The sequence below is a fragment of the Pongo abelii genome, chromosome 16, assembly GCF_028885655.2.
Source record: "Pongo abelii isolate AG06213 chromosome 16, NHGRI_mPonAbe1-v2.0_pri, whole genome shotgun sequence".
In the NCBI taxonomy this organism is placed as follows: domain Eukaryota; kingdom Metazoa; phylum Chordata; class Mammalia; order Primates; family Hominidae; genus Pongo; species Pongo abelii.
The window spans coordinates 16,441,581-16,462,734 of record NC_072001.2 but is presented as its reverse complement, the minus strand read 5'-3'; the positions used below and the strand labels follow the sequence as shown (position 1 = coordinate 16,462,734).

Sequence of the window (21,154 nt, the reverse complement as noted above, 5' to 3'; positions counted from 1 at the left end):
AACTGTACACTTGAAGGGTGAGGCTTATTATATAAAAACTGTATCACAATAAAGCTCTTAGTTTAAAAAATGTTTGTCTATGTCAAGAAACAAAGAAATAGGGTCATAGCTAGAACATATGGGATATAAAATATGGGAACAAAACTGCTTAATAATCTATCTAGAATTACACAATGCTTAGTCTTTACCCTGACTAAAATCACGAGCTTTGTGTTTTATCGATATTTCACATTTTTTACTTCTTCTAAGTCAGCCAGTAATTCCTCCTTCTCACTTAATAGTTGACTACAAAGACCAAGCCATTTTGATTCTGCCGCCAATGAGCTTTCACATTTCTTTCCTCCTTCCATCCCCATGACTACCAAACCAATGTAGGTTCTCCTCACTTCACTCTAAGACGACAGTGTGGCCCTCAAACACTGTCACACTCTTCAAGGCTCTGTGAGGACAATGTGACTCATATTCTCTTCTGCTGTCACCAGATTTATTCTAAGACAGTTTCTTTACTGTTCCTCCCATTTCTCCACCAGTTACACAGAAAGATGACTATCCAGACATGGTGTCATGTGCCTGTGGTCCCAGCTACTCAGGAGGCTGAGGTGGCAGGAGCACTTGAGAATGTGAGATTCAGACTGCAGTGAGACATGATCATGCCACCGCACTCCAGCCTGGGCAACACAGTGAGATTGTCTCAATAAATAAATAAATAAATAAATAAATAAATAAATAAATAAATGTGGTCTATCCATGCAACAGAATATTATAAAATTATCAGCCTTAAAAAAGAAAGAAGCCCTGTCACATGCTACAATATAGATGAACCTTGAAAACATCATACTAATAGAAATCAGCCAGTCACACAAAGACAAATAGTGTATGATTTCTCTTACCTTAGGTTCGATATTAGTCAAACTCATAGAAACAGAAAATAGAACGGTTGTTTCCAGAAGCCAGGGGATAGAGAAATGGGGAGTTGTTGTATAGTGGCTATAGTTTCAGTTCTCCAAGAGAAGCAAGTTCTAGAAACTTGTTACTCAACAACATGTATATACTTAACACTACTGCACCGTATACATACACATGGTTAATATGGTAAATTTTATGTTGTGTGTTATTATCATAATGTTTTTAAAAGAAGGGGCTTGTGTTTCCCTTCGTTGTGATCACTCATTTTTCACTTCAGCATTTTGAACTTCAGATTTCCTGTAGCTGTTTTACTGAGCCCTGGAATTACCAGCTCAGAATGTCTCCACCACCTTGTAACCTTGTAGGCAGACACTTTTCAGCATCTTATTGGGCTCCGTGTGCTTGACGCTTAAAGTGACATGGGGACATGCCACTTGCTGAGAGGCAAAGAAAGGCAAAAGGTGATTGCTTTCCTGGCATCGATGAAGGCAGAGAGAAGGGATCTTGGAGGCACAGATGTTAAGCCATAAGCAATAACAAGAGTTGCCAAAAAGAGAACTAACCACTCTCCTGGTAACATTTGCAGGTGTTTTTCACAGGGCCAGTGGATTTCACAATGTGAGTGCTGTCCAGCACCAAAGGGAATGGCCAACAGGCATGGAGAAGCAGCCTGCAGCATCCAGCACCCAGGAGGATGGCCAGCACACATGGAGCAGCTTGCAGTGTCCAGCACCCAGTAGGATGGCCAGGAGGCATGGAGCAGCCTGCCTGTCCCAGGAAAGCAGGAGTCACCGGACACAACTGGACCCCAGTAGGCATGTACATTAGTTTCCTGTGGCTATTAGAGCAAATTACCAAAAAGTTGGTGAATCAAAACAACAGAAATTTATCTTCTCACAGTTTTGGATATCAGAAGTCCAAAGTCAGTATCACTGGGCTGAAGTCTAGGTATCAGCAGAGCCAGTGCTCTCAGAGGCTGAGGGGAAAATCCATTCTCTGACTTTCCCAGCTTCTGGTGGCTGCTGGCATTCATTGGCTTGCAGCTGCACCACTCCTGGCTCTGCCTCCTTGGTCACAGGGCCTCCTTCTCTTCTGTCTGAAGTTAAATCTCCTTTATCTCCCTCTTATAAGGATATATGTGCCAGGATTTAATGCCCACAGAGACAATCCAGGATAATCTGTCCTCAAGATCCTTAACTTAATCATACCTGAAAATATGCTTTTTCCAAATGAGGTAACATTTACAGGTTCTAGGAATTAGGACTTAATTATTAGCTCCCACTTATAAGTGAGAACATGCAGTATTTGGTTTTCTGTCTCTGTGTTAGTTTCCTGAGGATTATGGCCTCCAACTGCATCCATGTTGCTGAAAAGGACATGGTTTTGTTCGTTTTTATAGCTTCATAGTATTCCATGTTGTATATGTCCCACATTTTATTAAAAAGAGATTTATTATGGAAGCTGAAACACTCAGGAAAATTGGTGATTTAATTCTGTCCAAGTCAGAAGGCCTGAGAACCAGGAGAGCTGATGGTGTACATCCCAGTCCCAGGGCAGAAGATGAGATGTCCCAGCACAAGCAAAGAGGCAGAAAGAAAGGGGGCAAATTTCCCCTTCCTCCCTTTGTTCTACTCAAGCCCTCACCAGGTTGGACGATGTCCATCTCCATGGGGCCATCTATGTTACTGAATTCACTGACTCAAAAGCTAATGTCATCTGGAAACACTCACAAACACACCCAGAAACAATGTTTAATCTGAGCACCCTGTGGCCCAGTCAAGTTGGCACATAAAATTAACCCTCACAGTGTAATCCCAGGAGCGAGGCAGATCGCTTGAGCCTGGGAGTTCCAGACCCACCTGGGCAACATGGTGAAACCTGTTTTTTTGTTATTGTTTGTTTGTTTTTCAGATGGAGTTTCGCTCTTGTTGCCCAGGCTGGAGTAAATGACGGCTCACTACAACCTCCACCTCCCAGTTTTAAGTGATCTTCCCACCTCAGCCTCCCAAGTGGCTGGGATTGCAGGAGTGAGCCACCATGCCTGGCTGATTTTTTTTTTTTTTTTTGGTGGAGACAGGTTTCTCCATATTGGTCAGGCTGGTCTCAAACTCCCAACCTCAGGTTATCCACCCACCTCAGCCTCCCGGGGGTGCTGGGATTGCAGGCATGAGCCACCATGCCTGGCCCAATTTATTAATCAGAAAGGCATAGATCAGCCTGGCGTGGTGGCTCACCCTTGTGATCCTAGGACTTTGGACGGCCGAGCGCAGCAGATCACTTGAACCTAGGAGTTCCAGACCGGCCTGGGCAACATGGTGAACACGGTCTTTTTTTTTTTTTTGAGTGGAGTTTCACTCTTGTTTTCCAGGCTGCAGTGCAGTGGCACGGTCTCGACTCACTGCGGCCTCCACCTCCCAGGTTTAGGTGGTTCTCCTGCCTCAGCCTCCTGAGTGGCTGGGATTGCAGGCATGAGCCACCATGCCAGCTAATTTTGGTTTTTTTTTTGGTACAGATGGGGTTTCTCCGTGTTGGTCGGGCTGATCTCGAGCTCCTGACCTCGGGTGATCCACCTGCCTCCACCTCCCTGGGTGCTGGGATTGCATGCGTGAGCCACCATGCCCGGCTTTTTTTTTTTTTGGTAGAGACAGGGTTTCTCACTGTTGGTCAGGCTGGTCTCAAACTCCGGACCTCAGGTGATCCACCCGCCTCGCCTACCGGGGTGCTGGGGTTGCAGGCATGAGCCACCACGCCTGGTCCAATTTACTAATCAGAAAGGAATAGATCAACCTGGCGTGGTAGCTCACGCTTGTGATCCCAGTAATTTGGATGGCCGAGCGCGGCAGATCGATTGAGCCTAGGACTTCCAGACCGGCCTGGGCAACGTGGTGAAACATGGTCTTTTCTTTTTTTTTTTTTTTGAGTGGAGTTTCACTCTTGTTTTCCAGGCTGGAGGGCAGTGGCTCGGTCTCAGCTCACCGTGGCCTTCGCCTCCCAGGTTTAGGTGGTTCTCCTGCCTCAGCCTCCTGAGTGGCTGGGATTGCAGGCATGAGCCACCATGCCAGCTAATTTTGGTTTTTTTTTTTTGGTACAGACGGGGTTTCTCCGTGTTGGTCGGGCTGATCTCGAGCTCCTGATCTTGGGTGATCCACCTGCCTCGACCTCCCTGGGTGCTGGGATTGCAGGCGTGAGCCACCATGCCCGGCTTTTTTTTTTTTTTTCTTTGGTAGAGACTGAGTTTCTCTCTGTTAGTCAGGCTGGTCTCGAACTCCGGACCTCAGGTGATCCGCCCGCCTCGCCTCCTGGGGTGCTGGGATTGCAGGCGTGAGCCACCACACCCGGTCCAATTTATTAATCACAAAGGAATAGATTGGCCTGGTGTAGTGCCTGCCCCTTGTGATCCCAGGACTTTGGACGGCTGAGAGTGGCAGATCGCTCCAGCCTAGGAGTTCCAGATCGCCTGGGCAACATGGTGAAACTGGTCTGTGTTTTGAGATGGAGTTTCACTCTTGTTGTCCAGGCTGGAGTGCAATGGTGTGATCTCGCTCACCGCAACCTCCGCCTCCTGGGTTTAGGTGATTCTCCTGCCTAGGCCTCCCTAGTAGCTGGGATTACAGGCATGAGCCACCATGTCCAGCTAATTTTTTTTTTTTTTTTTCAGTAGAGATGGTGTTTCTTCTGGTTGGTCAGGCTGGTCTCCCACCTCGGGTGATCCGCCCGCCTCTGCCTTCCAAAGTGCTGGGATTGCAGGGGTGAGCCACTGCGCCCGGCGGAAACCCAGAAGGGAAAAACAAAACAAAGCCCACAAAGATTAGCCGGGGGTGGTGGGCCGTGCAGGTAGTCCCAGCTACTCTGAAGGCTGATATGGGAGGATTGCTTCAACCCAGGCGTCTAGGTGGCAGTGAGCTATGATGGCGCTGCTGCCCTCCAGACTGGGTGACAGAGAGGGACTCTGTGGAAGGAAAAGGGAAAGGAAAAAAAAAAAGAAAAAGAATGTAAATAAAATTGCTAACTCAAGGGACAGCTTGACAGTGTATTATTGAGATAAATAGAGGCAAAGGTTAGCAGACACCAGTGTTCACTTAGTGGGAACTGCAGGTGTTCCCCCCATAGGAGGCTGCTACTTTCCCACAAGAAATCCATTACTGACTACCGATAAAAGAATACATTGTAGGTTTCTTACAATATACAAATAGCTAAACTTTATATAGCCACGACCATATTCTAGCACTGCTCTAAGCCATTTCCTCCTCTGAAATACCTACTATTGTTACCTCCATTGTTGAGAAAACAGATGCCCAGGTTGCTGTGGAAGGGCCAGGGAAACTGACTATGGAATTGACTTGTTGCAAGTTTTGGACTTAAAGGTTCTTCCTGCTCTGCTCCTTACATTGCCACATTTTAGTTAAGGTACCTCGTACAATACTGGCCCTTTCTGTATTTGGAGGGACTTCTCTTGCAAATTGAAGTTTTTTCTTGTGCTAAGCATTTGGTCATAAGATTATCTGTGTTTTACATCAGTTTAAGTACCTCTTTAGACATTGTTCAGTTAGGAATGTAAATAGGAGCTAACGTGTGTAAAAGGAAAGAACATCTGCTTACAACCATTTTTGTTTCATAATACAAATATAAATCAATATGTTATTGGAAATGCAGGCTGGGAGGGGAGGGAAAATATGCAGAGAGAAAATCCCCATCTCTGCTTGGAGTTCAGCACTGGGTCTCTTTTTCCTTTCCACCTTCCTTGTCAAGGCTGCCCCACAGTGACAGAAGCACACAGGGCTGCCTTTTAGTGACACCTGCTGGGACCGACCTGGCAGAACGAATTGCAGATTTGCATGTTTCATGGCTGCCTCTGCTAGCCTGAGCCAGCAGCCCACTCCAATTCATGCTGAGCTTGGACAGCTCAGGTTTGAAAAATTACCCCTTCCCTTGGAGCAACCGCTTGCCAGCCTCCTCATCATTCCTAAAGGAGAATGACCTACATGCCAGCATGACAGATATCCAGAAATTTATAGAAGCTTCAGTGTGAGCCTAAATCCTTAACACAGGCTCAAACTGCCAACACCGAATGAACAGAGAGGTTTTGCAGTAAAGCAGGAAGTCATTAAAATAATGAATTACCCGGCTAGCTTTTGAGCTCCTTTCCCACCAATTTAAGGGAAAGTTTTATTGTCTTTACAATGTACACTTTCATAAATTTTGCATAAATTTATTATTCACATCTTAATATAGGTAACTCCTTTGTGTTTTATCACTGAGCAAATTATATGTAGCAAAACAATCCTATATTTTGGTGAACTCATAGCTTAGAAAATACTAAAGACTCATTGTAAACTGAGGACAGCATTAAGCAAATTATATTTACCTTTGTGACTGCAAAACTTAACGATTCAATGCTTTTCCCATGAAATTTATCTTTCAATACTGATAGCTTTTTAAACAAAAAATATGAATTAAATATCGATTAAAACTTTATCATTGTTTTTAGAAACTGTGACTTCACTAGTTATGAACAGACTTGAGACATATAGTTTTTAAATTTGGAAATTCTTTATAGTTTCATTTACTTTTCCAGGAAGGGAGTGAGATATTTTTTGCCACTTTTGCCTGGTTTTTGTTTGTTTTTTGATGATAAACAAAACTTAATGGAGCCCCAAATCTCCTAACTCGGTCCTCCTTTGGCAATATGCCTTTTTCTGATTTCTAGATATTACTTGATATTTGTAAGACACTAATTTTATTATTTAAAAATTTATAAAAGTACTAAAATGTAAGAAGCAAATTAAATTTGAAACCTTAGTATTAATACCATCATCCAAAGTCATCAATAATATTTTGGCATATATTATTTTAAAATGCATTTTAGCATAGTTTAGTTATATTTGTTATATCTGTGTCAATAAACTGTTTTCCTATGTCATTACTTTTATGGATATAATTTTTAACGTGTGACTAATACTAAATCTTATGTACTTGCTATACGGTTGACCTTGTGAGACATTTAGATTTTCAACTGTTTAGTACTTTAATAACCAGTTTTTATTCTAATATCTTATTATTAGAATATTACTATAGTATTGTTTTTATTGTAGCAATAACTTGTTTTTAGAATAAATATCCTATTTCTCATTTAACTTGATTGGATCTGTGCATGGACAATTATGTTGGGAACATAGAATGTAACTGGCCCTGTTTCAACCCCTTAGACGTGGCCTTCAGTTCAGGGAAGGAAGGAGTTCTCTACTGGGCTGATAAAGCAGAACTCAGAAACATTGTTTTCTTCCTTACCTGGTGTTTTACAACACCAGAAGATGTAGGTGTGACTCGTAAAGGCAAGAGCATGTATATTATGCAAAAGCAGCCTGAAATATTTTATTCACAGATAGTCGATGCTTGACTCCCTGCTAATCTGAAATACTTTGTGGGGAGGGGCCAGGGAAATCAAAACAAAATTTCAGAAGTAGAATGAGCTATTTGGTGTATGTCTCCAAGGCCAATAAATAATAACAAGAAGGAAAAATAAATTTCTTTGCTAACAACAAGAAGGAGAAATAAATTTTTTTGCTCTAAAACATTTTCTGATTATCTCCATGACACTGGAGGGAAGGACTAACAAAAAAAAAAAAAGAAAAAGAAAAAGAAAAGAAAAGAAAAAAAAAAAGCTGGGGCACGGTGGCTCATGCCTGTAATCCCAGCACTTTGGGAGGCCGAGGCGGATGGATCATGAGGTCAGGAGATCGAGACCATCCTGGCTAACATGGTGAAACCCCAGCTCTACTAAAAATACAAAAAATTAGCCACAGGTGCCTGTAGTCCCAGCTACTTGGGAGGCTGAGGCAGGAGAATGGCATGAACCCGGGAGGCAGAGCTTGCAGTGAGCTGAGATGGCACCGCTGCACTCCAGCCTGGGCCACAGAGCAAGACTCCATGTAAAAAAAAAAAAAAAAAAAAAAAAAAAAAAAAAAAATTAACCATCACAGAGGGGCAGAGAAAAACCTTCTGAAGGAAAGAAGTCATTGATTTATTTCCATCATGGCACAAGCTCCTTAATTCTGTAACTTGTCCAGAATGGTTCCCTGTCACTGTAGATTCTGCATCAGAACATCCTCTTATGCAAAGCTAAAAGACTCCAAACCACCTCTGTTAACTATGCAATGCTCCATGGTTTCACACAGTCCAGAGCTGCTTGTGTTTATCAAAAATGAAGCTGAAAACAAAATTCTTCCTTCACACAACAACTACATTCCATTGCACATTTACCAAAGACATTTACCACATTGGCATTATTTGTGCATCCATCAAGAAGTGCTGAAAAGCATTCCCCTCGCATGCTGCATGTGTCCTGTGAGTGGATCTTCCATTTCACTTACCAGCTCTGGAAAACTTTGAATTTGTGTGTCGATGGAAAATTAAAATTTACTGGCATCTTTGCCCCACATTCACCCAACTTTTCTAAGGAAGTATTTCAACGCTATTTTTCACTAGTGTCACTTTTCAGTCTTAGCCTCCTGGAGTACAACTTTATTAGAAGCCAGTAAAGCACTAGTGTTAAAATGAGAAATAGTAAACATCTGATTCTGTTGTCTTTTAACTCCAGGCTTTTCTCTAATGTTTCATTGTTTTGAATTTAATTCTTTGTGCTTCCCACATGAATGCAACTTACATTTTGAATGTCTTCTTTCTTCACTAGCCGATGCACCTGTGCCAGTAACACACTGTGATTCTATCCTTCCACCTTTAGTTATGCCTGTAAAACCAAATTCAAGACAGATGATCCTCAACTCACAAAGGAGTTATAGCTCATCATCAGTTGAAAATCTAAGCCAAAAATGCACTTAAGGCCGGGTGCAGTGGCTCAGCCTGTAATCCCAACTCTTTGGGAGGCTGAGGCAGGTGGATTACCTCAGGTCAGGAGTTTGATACCAGCCTGGCCAACATGGTGAAATCCTGTCTCTACTAAAAACACAAAAATTAGCCAGGCATGTTGGCACGCACCTGTAATCCCAGCTACTGGGGAGGCTGAGGCAAGAAAATCGCTTGGACCCAAGAGGCAGAGGTTGCAGTGAGCTGAGATCACACCATTGCACTCCAGCCTGGGTGACAAGAGCAAAACACTGTCTCAAAAAATTAAATTAAATTAAATTAAATTAAAATGCATTTAATACACCTAAGCTAACATCATAGCTTAGCCTAGCTTACCTTAAACATTCTCAGAAAATTTACATTCACCTTCCGTTGGGCAAAAATTATCTCCCACAAACCCATTTTAAAGTGCTGAATATCTTGTGTAGTTTATTGAATACAGAAGTATGGTTTCTGCTGAATGCATATCACTTTCACACCATCATAAAGTCAAAAAATTGTAAGTCAAACCATTGTATGTCAGGGATCATCTGTTCATTAGAAATAGTACTTCTGAGTAAAACCAGGACAAACTCTTTTGGTCTTCATTTCCTCAGAATCACTTTCATAATCATCTCTTGGTTTACAAGGTGCATCTTTTATTGGTTAAAAAAATTAATACAATTTGTTTCACTCTCAAATTAGGTTTAATAATAAATAATACAACTTTCTTTTGTTTTCACTAATAATGCTAACACTGGCTTGATTTAAAATTAAAATTATTGCAAAAATAAGACTTTATAGAGTAGATGTTCCCATTTTTCAGATGTGTGAGATTATACTATAGTTGACAAACTATCCTTAAAGAACGCAGCTTGCAATGTGGTACCTGTGCATGTGACTCGTTTGCAGCTCACAGACTCTGCATGTTTCCATCGAGTCTGACAAAACCTGAGTTGGTCTGTACCTGCTCATTGAGACAAGTCCCCTGATGTCACATACAGATGCTGGGAGAATGACAAGTTTCTATAGAAATTTCTAAACCTTTACCCTGAATTTCTATGTTTCTATCATTACATAGAGATGACAGAGTGTTGACAGATTTTGAGTGGTCTTTAGTAATGAATTGTTGAAAGTCTGGTTTAGCTAAACTAGTTCATAAATAACTCAGCAGGTGCCTTTGCTGCCAGAATTCTCAGAGTCTCTATAAACTAATGAGCATTGGAAATCTGCAGGGGGGAAACAGAGTATGCAGTATCCCCCATCATGATTCAACCCCCGATTTTATTTTTCACTGAGCATCTCACACTTATCAGTGTGTCTTTTCTATGCATTGGGCACTGGGAGATGATGTGTAGTCATCTCAACACAGACCTGGCCTTCAGACTCCACCACTCACTGCTGCTCTGTCCAGGTGAGCATCAACTTGCACTGTTTCAGAAGCAAAAGGAAAATGAACCACAGCCATTGAAGTCCCTCAGAACTGAGGAAAAGTTACTGACTTTCCTGATTTGTGTTCAATCTGGCTGGCCATGGGTACAGACACAGCTGGTTTCCCCATTTGTGAGTTGGACAGATTTCATTCCTGGGTGTTTGAATGATATATTCCCTCATCAGTGAAACAAACAGAGTAAATCAACTTAATTTTCTCTTCCTATGGCCATTTATACCCATTCAATTACGCCTGTGTCAATTAAACCAAACATTCTTACTGTCTCTATTTCTAATAAAAAGTGGTAAATACTCGAAAAACCTTTTCATAAATAGGCATGTATAAAAGCAATGACCCTAATAAAAATGTTGGACTTAATAAAAGTATTTTAAAAAACAGTGGGAACCCTAATATAATAAAGGCCTTGGCCAGGCGTGGTGGCTCACACCTGTAATCCTAGCACTTTGGGAGGTGGAGGCGGGTGGATCACGAGGTCAGGGGATCGAGACCATCCTGGCTAACACGGTGAAACCCTGTCTCTACTAAAAACACAAAAAGTTAGCCGGGCGTGGTGGTGGGTGCCTGTGGTCCCAGCTACTTGGGAGGCTGAGGCAGAAGAATGGTGTGAACCCAGGAGGCAGGGTTTGCAATGAGCAGAGATTGTGCCACGGCACTCCAGCCTGGGCGACAAAGCGAGACTCCGTCTCAAAAAAAATATATATATATATATTATATAATATACATAATATATATATATTATATAATACATATTATATAATATACATAATATATATAATATAATAAAATATTATATATTATATATATTATATATATTATATAATATATATTATACATTATATAATATATATTATACATTATATTATATATATATTATATATATAAAGGCCTCATTTTGCAGGTGAGGACACTGAGGAGTATAGAAGTAAGACGGGCTTCGTGCAAAACCGCATTCCTTATTGTTGGTGGAACTGAGCCCACAACCTGGAACTCAAGTTTCTCTGCTTTTAGTAGACGCTCAAAGAATTATAATAATTTACAACAACGTCATAATCATTTGACATTTCTGAGCTGTTCATGTTTTATTTCATGTGTACTTCTCCCCTCAACAATTACTGTGCCCTTGGCAATTTAATAAAGCATGATAATATTCAACTCAGTGACCTACAGCTTGACAAGCATCTCCTACTCCCAGAAAACAGAAGGTGTTGTTGTCAAACTAATACTAAATAATAATTTTCTGTAGTCCTAGAACCTCTGGACTTCCCAATTACACAGCCAATAAACCCCCTCATTGTTGAAGCCAGTCTGAGCTGGGCAGCCTGACTGGAAGTCTAGAACATCCTAACTCGCACAAAGGCCCTTAAGATGACCCCAATCCACCTGTCTGGCTTTCTCTATTGTCACTTCCTTCTACATCCTCTCTTCAACAACCAAATTAGATTACTCACCATTCCCCACACTGCCTTGCGATTTTCTTTCTTTCTTTCTTTCTTTCTTTCTTTCTTTCTTTCTTTCTTTGAGATGGAGTTTTACTCTTGTTGCCCAGGCTAGAGTGCAGTGGTGTGATCTCGGCTCACTGCAATCTCTGCCTCCTGGGTTCAAGTGATTCTCTTGCCTCAGCCTCCCCAGTAGCTGGAATTACAGGTGCCTACCACCACGCCCAGCTAATTTTTGTATTTTTAGGAGAGACAGCATTTCACCATGTTGGCTAGGGTAGTCTCAAACTCCTGACCTCAGGCGATCCACCTGCCTTGGTCTCCCAAAGTGGATTTTCTTTTTTTACCCATACATTTGCCAAAGCAGACTTTCCAGCTAAAACCTTTCCCCTGACCTTGCATCCTCTATATCCATCTGTCCAAACTTCCCTCACTCTCCAAAGTCTCATTTCAAATGTCGCTTTTCCCTGAAGCTTCTCCCGGAATGACCCATCTCTCCCTCTTCATTCTGATCATTTCCTCTTTGAATTCCCATAGCGTTTGGTGTGCCCTCCTCTTCCAGCACTGAATCCAGCCTTGCCTCAAATTAGAGTCACTTGTACACCTGACCTTAATCCCCCGAGGGCAGGGATAGTTTGTGTTTATCCCAAAGACCTGAAACAACTAGTACAGAACCTGAGACACAGGAAGGCCCCAGAATTGCCTACTGAATAGAACAGTGATAGTGTTGAATTTGGTTCCTCCTTTAACCTGTGTGACCCCAGACGTTTGTTTTCTATGAAGCCTCAAAACATGGTTATGTTTCCTAATTTACAACTAACACGTGGAAACCCATGTTTTGAAAATGGGGGTGGGGAGGATGAACTGAAGGCAGCCTCTTCACCCAAGTTCCAAAGGCCAGGTGGCCCACTGTGAACCTTGTTTAACCACACAGAACACACAAATAGCTAGAACAAGGGATCTAACAGTTACCAGAATATTTTCAGAAAGGTGACTTCAGAAGTGCCACACTTCAGGAAGACCTGGACTGAGAAGGGATCAGACAACTTTAGGAAAGTAGGTGCCAAACAGCCCTTTTACAGTTTACACACAGGCCTTGGTGTCAGAAAAATACTGGTTTGAGTACTGGTTATGCATCAGAGATGTCACTCTGGACAAGATCCTTACGCTCTCTGGGACTCAGCTTTCTCATCTAAAAAATGGGGATAATAGTCGGGCACGGTGGCTCATGCCTGTAATCCCAGCACTTTGGAAGGTGGAGAGGGGTTGATCACCTGAGGTCAGGAGTTTGAGACCAGCCTGGCCAACATGGCAAAACCCGTCCCTGCTAAAAATACAAAAATTAGATGGATGTGATGGCTCACACCTGTACTTGCAGCTACTTGGGAAGCAGAGGCAGGAGAATTGCTTGAACCTGGGAGGCAGAGGTTGCAGTGAGCTGAGATCGCACCACTGCACTCCACCCTGGGCAACAGAGTGAGACTCTGTCTCAAAAAAAAAAAAAAAAAAAAAAAGGGAGGGGTGGATAATAATAGTGCCTACCTCAAGAGGTTGCTGTGAACACCAGAAGAAGCAATACACACCAAGTGCCTATAGATAGTATGCACTTGGTAAAAATGTAACTGCCATTAACAATAAATATGATGCTCACAGGGTCAGTGGAAAAAGGAGTGGAAAGTAGGAGTGGTGGGAACAGAATAGGAGGGAACAAAGCACCTCTGAGTAGACATTTCTGTATAGCTCCAACTCTTTTTATGTTTCACCCTAATAATTCATTAAAACTAGGATAGGAAGGCTGAGGGTGTTTTTGGAATAGAAACACTAATGAACCAAACTGCATTATAAATAATGGCCACACTGAAAGGGATGAAGAAGAAAATAACTGATTTTGGAAAACAGCATTTTGACTGGATACTATAAGGCAAGCTTGTCCAACCTGCAGCCCAGGATGGCTTTGAATGTGGCCCAAAACAAATTAGTAAACTTTCTTACAACATTATGAAACTTTTTTGTGATTTTTTTTTAGCTCCTCAGATATTGTTAGTGTTAGTGTATTTTATGTGTGGCCCAAGACAATTCTTCTTTTTCCAGTGTGACCCAGGGAAGCCAAAAGTTTGGCCACCCCTGCTGTGAGGCTTAGGGTGAAAATATCTGTCCACAAACAATGGACTCCAGTTAGTCAATCTGTCACAGGCATACGGAACTACTTTATGATACTAGGGTCAACCAAATAAGTGAATAAAGTGTACATAACAAGAGCCACACTTCCCACTGTTGAAAAGGCTAAAAAGAAGGAAGAGGGGGAGGCTAGGATGAAATCTGTGCTTGGATTAAAGCAGAAACATTCGTTATCAACTCATGTTTATTTTAATATGTATACAGACAGATACAGAAACAGATGTAGATGTGTGTGTATGTGTGGTTAGTATGCATGTTTTATTTCCTAATCCTATTCACTGGGAGGACCTACAAAAAATTGACAAATTGTTTATATGACACTCCAATAGAAATGAGCATGCCTAGCACCAGATCCTGGTTTCTAACAGCATTCTCCAGTAACGGAAGCAGGGCTCCTTGAAGTAATGGCTGATTGTGGGTCAGGGTAGGGAAAACACAAGATGAGCGTGTAATGTCTTGTATGCCAGAAAATAGACACACTCAAGAAAGGGTAGTGGCATGGCAAGAGGACACAGGGGGCGATTGGAAGATGCGGGGCAAAAAGTTCCAGGCAGAGGAAAAAAGTTCCAAGTTTGGCAGAGGGCAAAAATTTCCAGCCACATGAAAAATATTCAAACCCTTGACATATGTTCAGAGCTCTGAGATATTGCCATAATTAAAGGAACAGAAAAAACTGTTGGGAAAGGAAGTTCTACTGAAAAGCTACCAAGTTTGAATGTCACTTAACTCATGAATCATGTTGAGGAAGTCCATTATGAAGTACATCTGTATTGTGTAAAGAGAAAACTTGAAATTTTCTTTATTTTTGTTTGTTTGTTTGTTTGTTTCTGAGAAGAGCCTTGCTCTGTTGCCCATGCTGGAGTGCAGTGGAACGATTTTGGCTCACTGCAACCTCCACCTCCTGAGTTCTAGAGATTCTCCTGCCTCAGCCTCCTAAGTAACTGGGATTACAGGCACCCGCCACCACACCTGGGTAATTTTGTATTTTTTTTAGTACACACGGGGATTCATTATTTTGGCCAGGCTGGTCTCCAACTCCTAACCTCAGGTGATCTGCCTGCCTCAGCCTCCCAAAGTGCTCGGATTATAGGCATAAGCCATCTCACCCAGCTGATTTATTTCTATTATAGGTTGAATTACATACATTTCTGATGCTATGCCACTGCACTCCATTGCACTCCATAACCTAAAAAAAATGGCAATTTCATATGCATTAGCCTAACACATTATCTAGGGTCTCCAGTGCCATGTTCAGTAGAGACATCGATAGAAGGTACCATTGTCTATTGCCTAACTTTGATGAAAAGCACTTCTAAAATTTTACTATTAAGTATGATAATTGCTTTACACTAAGGAAGATAGGGCTGGGTGTGGTGGCACGCACCTGTAACCTCAGCACTTTGGAAGGCTGTGGGGAGGATTGCTTGAGCTGGGGAGATGGAGGTTGCAGTGAGCCAAGATGTTGACACTGCACCCCAGCCTGAGTGGCAGTCAGAACTTGTCTTAAAACAAAAGGAAGCTAGCTTGCTAATAGTGCAGTATCTGATGTTGACTCTGCCCTTGCATTATTGTAATAAAACCTAATTCACCATGATGCATTATTTGTGTGTGTACATTGTTGTATTCAACTTGGTATTATTTTACTTAAAATTTTGGAATTCATGTTCCTAAAAGTTAATAATAGCTAACATCTATTTGGTTTTCTATGTTCTGGGTATTGTTAAGTGACTTTCCTTGAATTATTTCATTTCATCCTAGAAGGCTTATTGTAAAGGTTATTTCCCCCTTTATCGATGAGGAAGTGAAGGTGCAGTGAAGGCGAGTCATTTTCCCGAAGGTCACAGGGAAGATAAGTAGTGGCAGCAGGAATACAAATCCGGATTGCCTGGCTCCAGAGGCCGAGCACTAAGCACTGCCCTGTGCCCTCTCCTGTGACAAAGACTCGCCATTCAGACTGTTCCATCGTGAACTTTCCTTGGACATCCTTGTTCCAGTTTTGTACCAAGATTATATTATTCTCCATAGATAATTAGATAGCTCTTCTTTTTCTTTTATTAAAAAAACTTATCAAACTTTTATAAAAACCTATTTAATCCTATCACATTTGCTAGCCTGACGTTGACAGTTTTGTAGTGTCCTCCAGGTTTTATGGCATTTCCAAGCTCCTGTCCTGGGGACACTGGAGAGGTATACATCCCATAAAGCCAGGGATACAGACCACAGATCAGTTTTGTTTTTTTTTAAGGCTAGTCAAGTGAAGCAGTGGGAGTGGAGAAGAAACAAATCTGTAACTAGTTACAATCAGTTGTAAACACCACCACACTATGATTAGCCAAGTATTCCTTTTTATCTCTTCTACTCACTATTCAGTAATTACTCTCGTTTTTCAGTTTGTTTTTTTTTTCTGGATAGTCTTCCAATTATAATAGTATGCATAAATTATCAGAAGTAACCTTTAATCAACATTATACTATTTCACATACGTGTAAGTACATATACAATATTAGCTGTATTATGGGCTATACAGGGCATGGTGGCTGGTGCCTATAATCCCAGCACTTTGGGAGGCTAAGGCAGATGAATCACCTGAGAACAGGAGTTCAGGACCAGCCTGGCCAACATGATGAAACCCCAACTCTACTAAAAAATAAAATTAAAAATTAGCCAGGCATGGTAGCACACACCTGTAATCCCAGTTATTCAGGAGGTTGAGGCACAAGAATCACTTGAATCCAGGAGACAGAGGTGCAGTGAGCCAAGATCATGCCACTGCACTCCAGCCTGGGTAACTGAGTGAGACTCTCTCAAAAAATAACAGAAAAAAAAAAAAAAAAAACCTCACACATACAATATATACATAAAACAATATACACATAAAATATAGAGATACGATAAAATTCACATTAAACACGTCACATATGTTCCTCCAACCCTTTATACAATTGCTGTCATATATTTTACTTCTACTTATGTTATAAAACACACAATCCATTTTTCTGGCCTTAAACAATAGATTTAACAAGTTATGAAAAATTGTTTATTGTCCAACATATTTATCACTATAGCACTCTTCAATTATTCTTGTAAACCCAGGTTTATATTTGCTCATTTAACTTTAACATGAAAAATTCATTTTAACATCTCCAGTCAAATTCTCTCAGTTTGGAGACTAATTTACCCATTTTATTCTTTATTTCCTTTTTATTTTTGAGAATACTTTGGCAAAATATAGAATTCTGGGATAGCAATTTTTTTCTTTGAATACTTTAAAAATATTGTTCCACTGTCTAATGGCATCTATGGTTTCAAATGAGAAGTCAGCACACATTCATACAACTGTTTCCCAACATGGACTATATAGGATTTCTCTAATTGCTTTTAGGATTTTTCTCTGTAGTTTTGATTTTAAGCAGTTTGACTATGATAAGCCTAGATGTAGTCCTCTTTGGTTTAACTTGGTCAGGGTTCAATGTGATTCTTGGGAATGTGAGCTGACATTATCATCAATTTGGAAACATTTTCAACAATTATTCCTTCAAATATTCCTTCTATCTCATTCTTTCATCTCCTTCTGAGAATCAAATCATGTGACTGTTAGATAATTTTATATCATATTATTCCACAAAGTCTCAGACACTGTGTTCTGTTTTCTTCATTCTTTTTGCTTTGTGTGTCAGTTTGAGTCATTTCTATTAAACAGACCTATAATTCACTGATTCTTTCTTTTATTATGTTCTGTGATGTCCATCCAATAAGTGTTTTTGAACTTTTATTGTGAAATAATTATAAACTCACAGGGAATAGAAAAAGCAGTACAAAGAAGTCCCATATGCCCTTCCTCCAGTTTCCCATAATGGTAACATCTTACATAATTATAGAACAATATCAAAGCCAAAAGTCTGCCATTGGTACAATGTGCATATATAATTCTACATCACTTTACCACATGTGTAGATTCACACAACCACCTCTGCAATCAAAGTACAGAACCAATCAATCATGATGAAGATCTCCCTCATGTAATCCTTATGCACTCAAACTCTCCCTCTTCCCCCAATATACCTAACCCCTGGCAACAACTGTGATATAGTTTGGCTCTATGTCCCCACCCAAAGCTCACCCTGAATCATAATAATCCCCACATGTCAAGGTTGGGACCAGGTGGAGATAACTGAATCATGGGGGTGGTTTCCCTCATGCTGTTTTCACAATAGTTAAGTTCTTACAAGAGCTGATGGTTTTATAAGGGGCTTCCCCCTCCACTCGGCACTCATTCTCTCCTCCCGCCATGTGAAGAAGTGCCATCTGCCATGATTGTAAGTTTCCTGAGGCCTCCCCAGCCACGTGGAACTGTGAGTCAATTAAATCTCTTTTCCCTATAAATTACCCAGTCTTGGGTATTTCTTCATAGCAGCATAAGAATGGACTAATACACACTGATCTGTTTTCTCACACTGTCATTTCAAGAATGGTATATTAATATGACATTTCACTCATCTAATGCCCTTGAAAGCCATCCAAGTTGTTGGGTATCAATAGTTCATTTCACTTTACTAAGCAGTATTCCATTCCAAGGATGTAACACAGTTTGTTTAATCATTCACAAACTGAGTGACATTCTAGTGTTTCCAGTTTCAGTTTATTACAAATAAAGCTAGGATGAATAGTCATATATAGATATTGGCATGAACATAAGATTTCATACCTCTGAAAAAAAGCTCAAAGTGAATATGTAATATGTATATTCATATGGATATGTAATATGGAGTTAAAATATGGTAAGTAAATGTTTAGTTTACCAAATGGCCAAAATGTTTCCAGAGTAGTTGTACGATTTTACACTCCCATCAGCAATGTACAGAGCTAGTTTTTCAGCATCCTTGACAGCACTTGGTACTGCCACTATTATACTGTTTTAATAGGCATATAGTTGCAGAATTAGTTTGCTTTTCTTTAACAGGTAACAATGACAAATATATTCTCATGTACTCATCTGCTATTCATATAGCCTCTTTGGTAAAATATTTCTCATGTCTTCTGCCCATTTTCTAATTGAATGTTTTTTGCGTTGAGGTTTGAGACATACTCCAGATATGAGTCCTTTGTCAGATATGTAGCTTTTAAAGATTTTATCCATGTGTCTATCTTGTCTTTTCATCATTTTAACAGGGTCTATGGTGGAGCAAATGTTTTTAATTTTGATGAAGACAAATTTATTAACTTTTTTCTTATATAGATGATGCTCTTGGTGTTAAGTCTAAAATCTCTTTATCTAAGTCACAGTCACCAAGAGTTTCTCCTCTGAACCTTCAGGATAATATATACTAAAGACTCTCGATAACCTTATTTTCCTCCACAGAGCACTGAGTTGTGTTCTGGCAAGTAGCGTCTGGCCAGTCACCTCAATCCTGTGAAGGCTTCTTTTCGCTTTTGTTAGTACTAGTCTTTTCTTGTTTTTCCTTTAGCCCTAGGATGTAACCCTTAGTCCCATTACATGATTCTTAGTCCTAAAGTGTGGCATGGCCCTTCTCACATTTCAATGGAAAATTCAAGGTGTTTACCAAGCCCCTCTTAACTTGGTGAGACTTCACCTCCAAACTCTATCTCCCTAGCTCGAGCAACTGCTGGAATTTCTGCTCAAATCTTTAACCTCCCAGCTGCTGCTTTCTGCTGGCTTCCACAGGGTGTCATTCAGCACATGCACAATGTCAAAGTTAGCCAATGACTGTAGAGGAACTTGTACACATATTTTGTGACTCTGCTCTCACTATGATTTTTCCCTACTCATTCTCCACCACTCTTTCCCAGCAGGGACAAATTCCAACCTCAGCTCCTTGCCCCAGGAAGAAGTCACTTCCTGCCTAAACTCTATTCCCTTGGTGTGAACTTAGCGCATCTGCAGGATAAACCAGTTAAATGTACAGCTCAGCCAGGTCACTTCCCTTCCTTCAAGTAGTGTGTTGCCTCCAGTTTCCATCTACTTTTGTTTTTATATTCCATGCAGATCTTTTATTATTATTATTATTATTATTATTAGCAAGAGGGTAAGCCCAATACAGCTCCTCGACCATTACCAGAACCAGAAGCCCAGGTGTGGTTGTTATGTTAATTTCCCAGTTTGGGAGAAGTATAATTTCATACCCCAAAACATGACGAAAATTGAAAACAAAAAACTGCAGTTGAAAATTTATATGGAAGACTTTTTTTCCCTCTTTCTAGAGTTGAAGATAAAAATCAACAAACTGGCTGGGTGCCATGGCTCATGTCTGTAATCCCAGCACTTTGGGAGGCCAAGGCGAGTGGATCACAAGGTCAGGAGTTTAAGACCAGCCTGGCCAAGATGGTGAAACCCAGTATCTACTAAAAATACAAAAACTAGACGGGTGTGGTGGTAGGTGCCTGTAATCCCAGCTACTCGGGAGGCCGAAGCAGAGAATTGCTTGAATCCAGGAGGCAGAGGTAGCAGTGAGCCAAGACTGCACCACTGCACTCCAGCCTGGGTGACAGGGTGAGACTCAGTCTTAAATAAATAAATAAACAAACAAACTTCTTTGTTATCTCTCTGTGTAGGTAATAAGTGAGTTGCTTTTTTTTTTTTTTTCAAATTCCCCATTTTATTAAAAGAATAGCCTTCAAGGCTCTCAGCTCCACCTAACTGTTTCAGGCAAACCTCAGACCTCATCTTCTATTCTTAAATTGCATCAAACCTCAAAACTATTATACAACAGCAATAACTACCATCTCATCTTGTCCCAGGCAGCCTTAAAGTGTTACCATTTCAGGATTTTAGTTGCCCCCATTTCTGACTTTTGAAAATTTCCCTCACTTTCTTGTTCATTCCCATGTGTATTCCAAAGTCTTTTTGTTACATTTTACCTTGCATTTTTAGGTTTGTTTGATTTGTGTTTTTTTGTGTTTGAGATGCAGTTTCACTCTGTCACCCAGGCTGGAGTGAAGTGTTGTGATCTCGGCTCACTGCAACCTCTGCCTCCCAGGTTCAAGCAATTCTCCTGTCTCAGCCTCCTGAGTAGCTGGGACTACAGGCACATGCCACCAGGCCCAGTTAATTTTTGTATTTTCAGTAGAGACAGGGTTTCACCATATTGGTCAGGCTGGTCTCAAACTCCCGACCTCAGTTGATCTACTTGCCTTGGCCTCCCAAAGTGCTGGGATTACAGGTGTGAGCCACTGAGCCCACCCTCTATGTTTGTTTTTGTGTTTTTTTTTCTTTTGACGTGGGAGGATCACACATAATTTGCAAGATTATTTCAATAGCTAAATTGCCATAATTAGAAGACCACATGTTATTTTTATAATTAGAATATTTACAAAATCATAA

The 21,154-nt window shown here is 40.9% G+C and overlaps 2 protein-coding genes across 3 annotated transcripts in view; one reads left to right on the top strand and one right to left on the bottom strand.

The window, feature by feature from the left end:
- LOC129050286 (putative GED domain-containing protein DNM1P46) overlaps positions 1 to 21,154 on the top strand; it is an 87,967-nt gene that overhangs the window by 28,716 nt on the left and 38,097 nt on the right. The gene's annotated exons all lie outside the window — the stretch shown is intronic.
- The window catches only part of LOC112129125 (serine/threonine-protein kinase ULK4-like), a 59,412-nt gene that overhangs the window by 2,888 nt on the left and 35,370 nt on the right, over positions 1 to 21,154 (bottom strand). The window contains exons 6-8 of one of the 2 annotated variants that reach the window (XR_010137312.1): positions 8,902 to 8,999; positions 8,570 to 8,653; positions 4,590 to 4,855 (exon numbers count right to left, since the gene is read on the bottom strand). The exons of the other annotated variant lie outside the window; for it this stretch is intronic. The gene's annotated coding sequence lies outside the window, so the exon portion shown is untranslated. Of the gene's footprint in view, positions 1 to 4,589; positions 4,856 to 8,569; positions 8,654 to 8,901; positions 9,000 to 21,154 lie in introns of those variants that run through there. 2 annotated transcript variants of the gene reach the window in all.